Consider the following 12,510-nt stretch of genomic DNA (forward strand, 5'->3'; position numbering starts at 1 on the left):
TCTGAGTGATTATTCTTTGTAACTGTTCACATTTGCTGCATTTGTCACCTGGCATCCATAATACTGGGAAGGATGGTCAGCAAGATATGCTTTCACTCCCAGTGAAATGTCCAAAACATGATGTCTTCTCTGCTCCTTGTTTTGCCCTTTGTTTTTGATGAAGGTGGAACCACAGAATGCCTGGGATGATGAAGATAATTGCTTCAGATCTATCAGTACAGACTGTTTCCTACATAAAGGAACATTTGTAATGTTTAGAATGGTTTCAACCTTTGGAAATACCTAATTGACACTTCTACGAAATCATTCACCAGGAATTTTTGCCATTCCCTCTTCTTTAGTTCTGGCAAGAATTATTTACATGATGCCTTTCTCTGCACCTAATGTCCATCCAATGATTCTTCTTACTCACTGCACCATCACAGCTTCTGCCCTTTAGCTTGGAGCAGGTGGTGGCTAAGTGGATAGAGCCTGGATCCGTGACCAGATAATCTGAGCTCATATCTGCCTTCACACACTTAAAAGCTGTAGGATTCTGGGCAAGTCACTTAATCTCTTTGCCTCAGTTGTTTCATCTGTAATGTGGGATAATAACAGTACCTATCTCCTAGGGTTATGCGAATTAAATTAGACAATATTTAAAATGTACCTGACTTATAATAAGCACTAAATAATATCAGCTATCATTATTATTATTACCTTGAATGTCACATAAATGTATTGGAACTTTTTATGCCACTGGTATCTAAGAATAAAATTTCCTCCTTGGTCTCAACATCAGAGCTAAATTCATTCATTCATTCATTTTTCATTCTTTTTAAACTTCTAATCTTCTCTATCTTTTAGAACACAGGTATTCTGAGGATAAAAGTTCTTTCCTCCATGTACCATACAAGAGCTAAATGAATTAAATTTTAATAATTCCTTTTAATTCTTTAATTTTTTCTTTTTTAAAAAATTCTAATCTCTATCTTTTATAACAGAGGTATCTTAGGATGAAAGTTCTTTTCTTCATGGCCTACCACATCAGAGCTAAATTCATTCATTCATTTTTCATTCTTTTATTTAATCTTCTCTACTTCTTTCTTCTATCTTGGGTCTTGCTATCTGAGTGTGATTTTAGCCTAGCTAAAACTCAAATTCTCAGGGTCTTGGTTTTCTTAGTTATAAAATGGGGACAAAAATTATGCATGTGCTACTTACCTTGCAGAACTGTTGTGGGATTTAAGAATTGAGATAAGTGATGTTACAATAATAATACTTATTCTTTCTAAAGTTTCTCACAGAAACCCTGTGAAGCAGGTAGAATAAATGAGATATTTTATGTAAGACATTTTGTAAACCACAAAGCATTATGTGAAGTACCACTTATAATGTTCATTAGTTCTTATTAATACAGTAACATTAACTGTCTCTACTTGTAATTTAGATAATTCACAGGGTCCTCTACGTTTAATATGTGGCCTTATCTTGAGAACTCCTGGCTATCTCCTCACCATAACATGCTTTCCCTACGTCTCCACTCCATCAGAAATTTTGACTTTGACTCTGTGTCCCCTGGATGGGAAAGGTGAGCCCTTTTATAAAATGGCTTTGCAAATGTCTTTTCCAATTAGAATATGTTTCTTGAAGCCAGAAACAGTTTTGCTTGATTTTATTTGCATATCTAGTACACAGCACAGCATCTGACATATAGTATGCAATTAATACATGTTCTATCTATCTTTCTATCTGTATGTATATCTTTACATATATATGTATGTATCTATAGCTACCTACTTAGCTTCTGATCTACCTCTCTATCATCTATGTATATCTATCTCTCAATCTCTCCCCCTATCATCTTTCATCTATCTATATTTATCTATATCTATCATCTTTATGAATCTCTCTCTTTCTATTATCTATCTGTATCTATTGTCTAGCTATTTATCCATCTATCAATTATATCTATCTGTCCATCTATCTATCCATCTATCTCTCTATCTACTCATTTCTACCTATCTATTCATTCCTCTATCACTTATATCTGTATATCATCTATCTCTATCATCTATCTATCATCTATCTATCTATCTATCTATCTATCTATCTATCTATCTATTATCCTTCTATCATCTATCTCTGTCTATCATCTATCTCTATCTATCATCTATCTGTTTGTCTATCTATCTATATCTATTATACAGCTATTTATCCATCCACCCATCAACTATATCTATCTGTCCATCTATCTATCCATCTATTTCTCTATCTACCCATCTCTTACCTATCCTTCCCTCTATCTATCTTTCATTTGTCTATCATCTATCTCTGTCTAGCTATCTGTCCATTCAATCAACCATCCATCTCTTACTACTGTTCCTTACATGGCATGAACACCAGATCCTTCACCATCCACTCCATAGGATGCAATAGATATCTATCCAGGCATGCTTTTATGCATCCATGGTATCATTTATCTGTCTATCTGCTTGACTGTCTATATATCTGTCTTCTTTCTATAGTTTGGCCTGATTTTATCTACTTCCCATTATTGTCCATTTGCTACATGTCTGTAAGATATGCAAATTCTCTTCTTCAAATTCTTAGTCTTTTCTTTTCAGAATCAGAGATTGGATTAGTTAATTTTAGCAATCCTAACCAATTCTGACCTCCCATAATTTTGTTCCATAGAACTCTAATGGAAGCTGTAATATTCTTTGATTGGGCCTTTCTTTCACATCCTTGTTCCTTTTGTTCTCTTGAATGACCTTTATCCTTAAACATCCTAATCTCACTTCAGGACTCACCTCTCCCATGAACACCATGAAGGAACAATCCTGATAGGTAAGAAAAATTTTCCATAGCTGAATCACCATTCCCATCCCTTTCTCACATAACTTATGTCTTCCCTCTGCCCAGTTTCTTTTTTTTTTTTTTTTTTTAATTTTTTTTAATTATATATATATATATATATATATATATTTTATAATATTATCCCTTGTATTCATTTTTCCAAATTACCCCCCCTCCCTTATTCCCTCCCCCCGACGACAGGCAATACCATACATTTTACATGTGTTACAATATAGTCTAAGTACAATACATGTGTGTGAATATCATTTTCTTGTTGCACAATAAACATTAGAATCCGAAGGTACATGCAACCTGCCTCTGCCCAGTTTCTATGCCTTGTGAAAAAAGGAATTCCCTACTGAGGGATTTGAGAGACCAGCTGCAGAAATTGTTTTTAGCTTCTAAGGACATTTCTTTACAGAGAACCCTATGACTGCCAGCAGAGGAATGAAACCAGAATGGTGTGGGGTTTTGTGTTCATGCTGTATGGGAATCAGATGGAGGAACTAGGAATCTTTAATTTAGAAAAAATACAACTTTAAGAGAAATGATAAATGTCTATGTATTTGAAGGACCATCATTCAAAAGAATGATTAAATGAAATATAAGTTGAGTGAGTACAGAAACTTTCTTTTCTTTTAATTAGGCTTTTTATCACCAACATCTAACATCTTGCTTGGCATAAAATAGGTGCTTAATAAATGCTTATTGATTTTTTTGTCTTGTTTTGGTTGAGTCTAAACAGAAGAATTAAAAGCAATATATAGAAACCTCAAAAAGTCAAATTAAGATTGGTATCATGAACAACTTCTTAACCAATAAAGCTGCCTTAAATTGAAAATTCTGTTAGTGAAAAATGGCTTCTGGAGAGGTTAGGTAGCTCTTCTCCACTAAATGTCAGTTAGTCAACTAGCACTTATTCTTATTAAGCATTTACTATATGCCAGGCACTGTGCTATGTGTTGGGGATCCAAAGCAATCAGAAGACTATCTCTTGTCCAGGAGCTTAGGGAAGGCTGGGGGACTACTTGCTGAATGAGAATTGTTGTTCAGGTATGAATTGGTCTAGGATGGGTATAGAGGTCCTTTCTAACTCTGAGATTCTGGGTCATGTAGAAGTGTTCTAGTATGAACTAGCCTTGAATCTCTCCCAACTTCTGGTGTGCTTTCAGTGGGTAGCAGATAATTTAGCATCTATTTATTTCTTCTAATAGGGCAGGGACAATTGATGTATTGTGTCCCCTCTTATAGTCTCAGATCTGGGCACAGCACCAGATACCTGATGAGCACTCCCTAACTCTGAAACAAATCAGTAAAGTCAGTTGTATAATCCCTGGAAAACAAGGCTTCTGAAACTGTTTCCACTCACTAGCTCTTTTCATCAGAGAACTTTTTACATGACTGGGTATACAGGTATGTAAAATAGGTATACAAATCAAACATCTACGATGATAAATCAAAATTTCATGATCTTTACATTCAGTTATGGGGTCACAAGCCATAATTTAAGCAGCTTTATAGTAGCCCATATACTCTTTACAAACAGATGATTAGTAAATACTTTTTTGATGGAGGAGACTGAGCATGACAGCGTGTGCATATAGTACATTCACTCTTATCTGTCTTCTCTATGCTTTCAGCATATGACATTGCAGTCCCTGATTCAATTCCACCCAGAATTCAGTTTGTCTTAAAGATTACGTTTGATGACTTGGATAAAAAATGTTCTGAAATCTGAAAGGAAAATGAGACAATGAGAAAAAGTTAAAGAAGGTGGATTTTTTTTTTATCTGAAAGGAAGGGAACAGGAAAGAAGCTTAGTTTATGAGTGCAAAATGTCTGCTCTTCCATTAACTATCTTTGTGACTTTGGCAACATTTTTCACTTCTTTCAGCCTCAGTTTTCTCATCTGTAAAACTGCGATAAGAAATGTGTTGTATTGGATGCCATACAATTGCATGCAGATATGCACTGCACTTATACTATATAGTAAATACAACCTATCATAAATATATTGTATCTATAATACTCTGTAGATATGATATATTGTATCTACAATATCCTATAGATACAATATATTTTCTTATATTGTAAAGTATCCTATATGTTATAAATCTATTGTATATACAATGCATTTAATATATATTGAATATATTCTATATTGTTTACATTTTATATAAATTAACATATTGTCCATATTTTGTATATAAAGATATATAACATGTTGTAAGTAAAATATATTATAAAATATTGCATTATCATATATTATATAATGTACTTAGTAGAAATCTTATAAAAATCTACCTCTTCCAAATGCTGGCACCCTGGGGGGAAGACAGCAATTCTTCTTTCCCTTGCTTGGGTCCAGGAGCTACTTGCTAAGGATTTAAAAATGTATCTCAATTGATCATTCTATCAAAAGCCAAGATAAGTGCCTTGTCTTGTTGCATTGGCTTAAGCCAATCTCTATCGAATCTCTTTCCTGGCATCTTCTATCACCATCACTATCATGCTAATTGCAAAACTATCCTGATTAGGATATATTGCCCTTTTACCACTTAGCCTGAGGAGCTCATGCTTCCCAGATGCCTTGGATCAGTGGTGAAATCAGAAGAGATGAAAATGAAGGTTTTTGTTTTTCTCCATCTCTGATTCTTAATTATTTTTTGTTCCAAAGGCCAGAATTCCCAGGTACAATTCTGAATGAAAAAGAATGATAAGAAAAACATTAGAAAAGCCATGTGGGACAACTGGGTAGTGCAATGGGTAGAGCACCAGACCTGGAGTCAAGAGGACCTGTATTCAAAGCCAACTTCAGCCATTCACTAGCTGTGTGACTCTGGGCAAATTGCTTAACCTCCCACTACCCACAAGTCATGAAGGAGTGAGGGACCAATATGGTATAAAAGAAAAAAAGCACTAAATGTAGAGCCAGAAGAATTGGGCTTCTATATCTGCCACATTCTGTCTGACTTTGGACAAGTCACCTCAGTGTGCTCATCTCTAAAATGGGGTTGGACAAGATCTTTTAAAAGGTTCCTTTTGTCCTGAAGTTCTGCAACTTGTTTGACACATTAGGAAGATGTGTTGAGCACATGATTCTACCATACAAGATAGCATAGCATGATTCTACCATACAAGATAGCATAGCATCTAGCATAGCAATGCTATGCCAGCTCTGGGTTTGGTAAACAATCTTCATTCATTTTCCCAAAAAAGAATAAGCTTTGATATTATTATTTATTTCACCCTCCTTCTGTATACCAATCCTATTTGCAAATGACTTCGATGGGTATAACTTAGCTCTGCCTCTGTTTACCCAAGTTCTAATGAGACAGGGCTAGGATAGGTAACTGAGAGACCTTGTAGAATCCTCATTGCTTGAAATCCCAAAGTCCAAGACTAAAATAAATTACTTTGTATGATTCACATCAGTAAAATTCTATCAATAGTACCAGGTTTAATATTCTTGATCTTTCTATGTCTTTTTCATGTTTAGTCTTTGATTTTCTAGGACTTGGGATTTTTTCCTTTATGTATTGCATCACGTGGACTCTATGTAGTACACACTAGGGGGAAAAACCAATAGTCTGAAATCTTGCATTCAATGCCCAGCTCTGCTATTACAGTAACTCACTTTATGAAGGGCAAAGATTCTGGCCAATTCTCAATCCCTGTGGGACTCAGTTTCTCTATATGTAAAGTGAGGGTATTGGACTAAATAATCATCAATTTCACCTTTTGGAATCTAGATCAATTGGCCTTTTGACTAATGGGGACTACAGATATGGGTTTTAACATTACATGCCAGTGAGGACTACTGGTTTGGACATTCATATGATGAAAGACAGAAGAGTAGAACAGTCAAGTTAAATCACATCAACAAGAACTTATTAACTACTTTTGACAGTCACTGTACTAAGTACTGGAGATCAGAAGAAAGGCCACCTCCCCAAACAACAACACAACAAAAACCAAAAACCAATTTTCCTGCTCTCAAGGAGCTCACAATAGAATGGGGGAGACAACATGCACATAACTATATTCAAACGAGATAATATACAAGATTACTTGGAGATATCTCAAGACAAAAACATTTGTATTAAGGGAGAGTCAATAAAAGCTTCTTGCTGAAGGTGGTGGTTTAGTTAGAACTTGAATGAAACTCAGGAAGCCAGGTGGAGATGAGGAAGGTGAGCATTCTAGTCATGGGGAACAGCCAGAAAAAATGTTCAGAGTATCTTGTTTGAAACCAGTATACAAGGATGCCAGAGTACATGTAGAGAAATGAGGTATAATAAGACTAGAAAGGTAGAATGGGGCCAATATGTGAAAAACTTTAAAAGCCAAAGAGGGAATTTTTTTATTTGATCCTGGAGATCATAGACACCAGGTAATATCTCAAAATCCTTTCCAGCTCTAGTCAGTCATAGAATTTGAGCTTAAAGGAACTATAGAGATTATCTAGGTTAAAAAAAAAGAGAAAAAAAAGTTATATACTGGTATTTATGGAAGCCTTTCCTGCTAGATCTTCAAAGTGGTTATTTCTGCTACATGTTTTGCCATCTTTCAGCATTCTAAGATTCTCAGCAAGATGGAGTCTTATCTTCAGCAGGCACTTCTCCCCAAATCTTGTGAGAGACATCCACATTGGTATGGTAATTAGAAGACCCAAGGTAAGTGAAAAGTAGCTGGAGTTACCTTTGGATTTGGGAATATGGTACTAGATGTGGAGTCAGTAGGATCTAAGTTCAAATTCTGTCTCAGATACTTAGAAACTGGTGGACTCTGGGCAAATCACTTTCTTTCTCTGTGATTCAGTTTCTCATCTGTAAAGTGAGGAAGTTGGACTTGGTGATTTCTGAGGTTCTTTCAAACTCTAAATCTATGTTCATATGATCTCTTATTTCATAGATGGGGAAATTGCGACCCAGGAGCTCTAAGTGACTTGATGGGAATGATTATCAAGGACAATTTATAGTAGAGTTGGGAGTATGAATAGTTCAATTGACTCCCAGATCAACTCTTTTCACACCATGCTATCTCCCACTGAACTGAACTATCTTCCCAAATCAGCAAGGGATCAGCAAATGGGTGTATAAACCCATCCAAATATATTGTTGAAATCACCCTGAGAACCCAATAACTTGACTTTCTGAGTTTATGGCTAAATAAAACAAGTGGGAATAAACTTCCCAAGACTGGTCCCTGATGAATCCTTTGAGATATTACTAGGTAAAGAGAAGCCTCTGCAGAAAATCTTAGGTAGGATTTCATTTCAATTGTTAAGGAAAAATACATTCACTCAACATTAATATTGATGTTCCACAAGTAGAGAGCATAGACCAGAGAAAATTTGATGGCTTTATGCCTGTTCTCATGGATTCTATTTTTTCCCTTGGATTTGTTTATTCCATGGCTTTCCCTGACCTGACAACTGAGTTAAAGAACCCACATATAAACTGGCAACAAGTATTATAGAGGCAAGGCTACTTGTCAGCAATAGCAAGCAATCAACAAAAGGTAGGAGAGTAGTATCTGCCTACTTGTTTATATTCTCAGACAGTTAAATAAAATTAACAATAATTTATGAAATACCTACTCATACCAATACTGTATAAGCACTGGAAATATAAAGAAAGGCAACTTCCTCCCCAAACAACACAACAACAACAACAACAACAACAGCAACAACACAAAAATCAAAAAGCAATTCCTGCTCTTGAGGAGCTTACAATCTATTGTGGGAGATAAAAGTTGCATAGCTATATTCAATAAGATAATATACAAGATCATTTGGAGATAATGTAAGAGGAAAGTATTAGTATTAAGGAGGAATCAATAATAGCTTCTTGCTTGGGAAGTAAAGACATGTACTCAATGCCTGGCACATACTAGGGTCCCTAAATCTGTATTGAGTTGATTTGAACTTAGCCTGTTAGTTCCCTCAGACTTAATAATAATAATGAAAAATTTATGGAATTTTATAATGGAAGGGGTTTCCACTCTTGGGGTTCATTCTGCCATAGTGAAGAAATCACTAGTCCAGACTTTTGCTCTCTCAACTCCAACCAAAATGTGCAAGGGATTCTATGTGATGCAGTGTTTGATGATTGACATGGTCCCTATACTTAAGCAGCTTGCAAGACACACATAAGTTATAATGTGAACATGATAAGTATATGTGGAGGTCAATCAATGAACATTGTTTAATGTGCTGAGACAAGTACAAACTAGATGGTATAATGGCAAAGTCCTATGTAGGAATCTCTTTTGCTTTGTTTAATGAAAGTTGCTTGGGATGCAATCCAGGTCAACACATAAGTTTTGTGAAAGGGAATCCAGCCTGTATTTCTGAGCCATGAAATATTAATTTCTTCTGTTTTATCAGGAGAGTTTAGTATATCCGGAAGTCAGAGTAATCTTAGTTTTCATCCTTGCTTATTTGCTTTCTCCACTCCCTCTCCTTTAATTCCTTCAGACTGGTATTTGTTGAGCTGCACTGATCCCTGACCATCTCTAAGCATCTTGGCTTAGCTTGAAATAGCTGTGAATTTCAGTTTAATGAAAGATTTCCAGTTCATTGCCTCTTCCCCTTACCTGCCTCAACCCTAGTTCAGGAATTTTGTTATTCCCATAGCAACAGCTAATGACATCACCAAATCCACAATTAGACAATTTCCTACATTCCGAGCATTGCTTTGGGGTTGAAATTCCTAGGGAAATGTGGGACAGAGCAAAAAGGGCATTCTGAGGTTTTGTGACCTTCTAAAAGCAACCTTCCCCATTCCTCTAAGACCAATTCTAGTTTATTTTAGATAATATTTGCAAGAGCTTAGCACTGTATCTGGCTTAATAAATAGTTGCTTCTTTCCCCATTTTTTGTAGATATCAATTAACATATTGTCTCCTCCACTAGAATGTAAGCTTTTTGTTAGTAGGGACTGTTTTTCCCCACGATCTTTGTATCTTCAGTGCTTATCACAGTGCCTAGTGTACATAGTAGGCACTCAATAAATATTGATTGACTTGGAAACATGATTTTCTAAAATCTTATGCTTGACAAAAAAGTAATGCTTTTATTTTAATAGCTCATTTCTCTACTATGCTCTCTCTTTCTCTCTGTCTGTCTGTCTGTCTGTCTCTGTGTTTTTAAATATTGTAGCTGTTGACATATGGTTTTTATTTCCTTAGTAGACTTTCTTCAGGATATGGACTTCATCTAATCTAAAAATTGTTTATTTCCAAATACCAGTACAGTGTTATGCACATAGGATATATATATATATATATATATATATATATATATATATATATATATATATATATATATATATATGCATATATATACAGATATGCATATATATACATATATACATATATGTATATATAGTGTTGGCTTTTTTTGCCTTAGAGGCTTAGATGTAGAGCTTGTTGCTATCTCTGTCTCTTTGTCCTCTTTGTCTCTCTGTTTCTGACTCTGTCTCTGTGACTCTCTCACTGTCACTGTCTCTCTCCTTCTCTATTTCTGTCTGTCTGTCTGTCTCTGTGTCTTTAAACATTGTAGCTGTTGACATATGGTTTTTATCTCCTTAGTAGTCTTTCTTCAGGATATGGACCTTATCTAATCTAAAAATTGTTTATTTCCAAGTACCAGTACAGTGCTATGCACAAAGGAGATACATTATATATATATATATATATATATATATATATATATATATATATGTATGTATATATATATATGTATATATATATATATATATGTATGTATGTATATATATATAATACTCTCTCTTTCTCTATTTCTCCGTCTGTCTGTCTGTCTGTCTCTGTTTCTTTTTCCTTGTCTCTCTCTCTGTCTCTGTTTATCTGTCTTTCTCTGTCTCTGTCTCTCTCCCCTTCTCCTTCCTCCCATCTCCTCTCTCTTCCCTCTGTTCTCTATTCTCTCCTTTCCCCTCCTCTCTCAGTTCCTCATTTATCTTGGGTGTATGTGTAAATACACACATACATATATACACACAATTAAATAGGTGTAAATGTACATATAAACAAATACATATGCATATATACACATTCAGGCTATAGATAGGCTATATAATTAATTTTATCTCTTGTTTACACCTGTTTGTTTGCATGTTATCCCCTTCATCAGCCTGTGACATTTTTTGCCCTTCAGGTTATATTTATTATTTTGCTTTTGTTTCTACTCTTCACTATGCCTGATTTTTCCTTCTTGATCTCTCTTATATTCTCATTTTTATTGAATTTTTATTCATATTTATTGAATTTTTATTGATCATTCTCAGTCAACTCAAATGCTATCCCAGTCCACGAAGGTAACATAAAGATGGTAACATGGTTATGTTACTTCCTGACAGGCAATCATGTCTTTTCTTCTTTTTGTGTATCCCCAGATCTTAGCACAATATCTGGCATATAGTGTGTACTTAATGAATATTAATTAACTAATTGACTGATTGGACTTACTTGAGTTCAAATTTGGCCTTAGATACTTATTAGCTGGGTCTCAGCAAGTCGCTTAACCTTATTTGCCTCAGTTTCCTTATCTATAAAATGAGCTGGAAAGAAGGAAATGGCAAACCACTCTAGTACCTTAGCCATGAAAACCACAAAAGGGGTCACAAAGAGAAATGACACAAGACATCCAGTTTGAGATATCGAATAGTCAGAAATGGTATGTGATAAGTATGTATGAAAAAAGAAAATTAGGCCAAAAGTATGTATGAAAAAAGAAAATTAGGCCTGTGAGGGGGTAACATTGCTACCATTTTCATGGAAACCTTCATGGAAGGAATATCATTTGAACTGACTGTAAATGATCAGTGGGAATTCAACAAAGATGGGGCATGAAAAAGATAAGGAAGGAAAAGTCAAGCACAGTAAAGAATAGTTACAAAAATGAGACAATGAACATAATCTGAAGAAAATTGAAGGACTTCTTGTGAGACAAGTTCACCAATGTAGGATAGCAATGGATTAAAGAGATCCTTAACCGGCAAAATAAAGGAATTGACATGACCCATTAGATAATAATAGGCTTGAGCAGAATAAGTCAAGATTGAAGTGTATGCATAAGGAAGATGTTTAGCTGCAGCAAGAAGGATGTGATGAGGTAACTGAGAAGACCAGATACATATCTCTTTGTATTTCTAAATTTTGGTTTAGATACTTTTAGTAAACCACAAAGTTAGAGAATAGTGGATGGCTCTCTATTCTTGGAGATACCAATCCGATGCATCATATACCCATGAGAAATTAGAAATAGATCTTAAACTTGTGCCTGCTATCTCTGTTTTGATATACATACATGTATATGTATATATATATATGTATACATATATGTTATGTGCCAGAACTCTGAACTTGAAACAAAGGATTCTTACAAGGTACTAAGTCAGTGGAATTGATAGAGAGAGTAGTTATCTAATTTAGCATGGTTCAGTATGATTGATATGATCCTAAAAGGAGATGTTATAGGCCAGAACTTGAAACAAGATACTAAGTGGAATAGAGGAGACAATGGTTATATAGTTTAGCATGGTTCAGTATGATTGATTTAATCCTAAACAAATAATGGTTTCCTATTGATATAATGATTGGTTTATACTCAGTGTAGAGCATATAAGCTAGGAGCCTTAGCCAGGGTTC

This window comes from Sminthopsis crassicaudata, chromosome 4 (assembly GCF_048593235.1).
Source record: "Sminthopsis crassicaudata isolate SCR6 chromosome 4, ASM4859323v1, whole genome shotgun sequence".
NCBI lineage: Eukaryota > Metazoa > Chordata > Mammalia > Dasyuromorphia > Dasyuridae > Sminthopsis > Sminthopsis crassicaudata.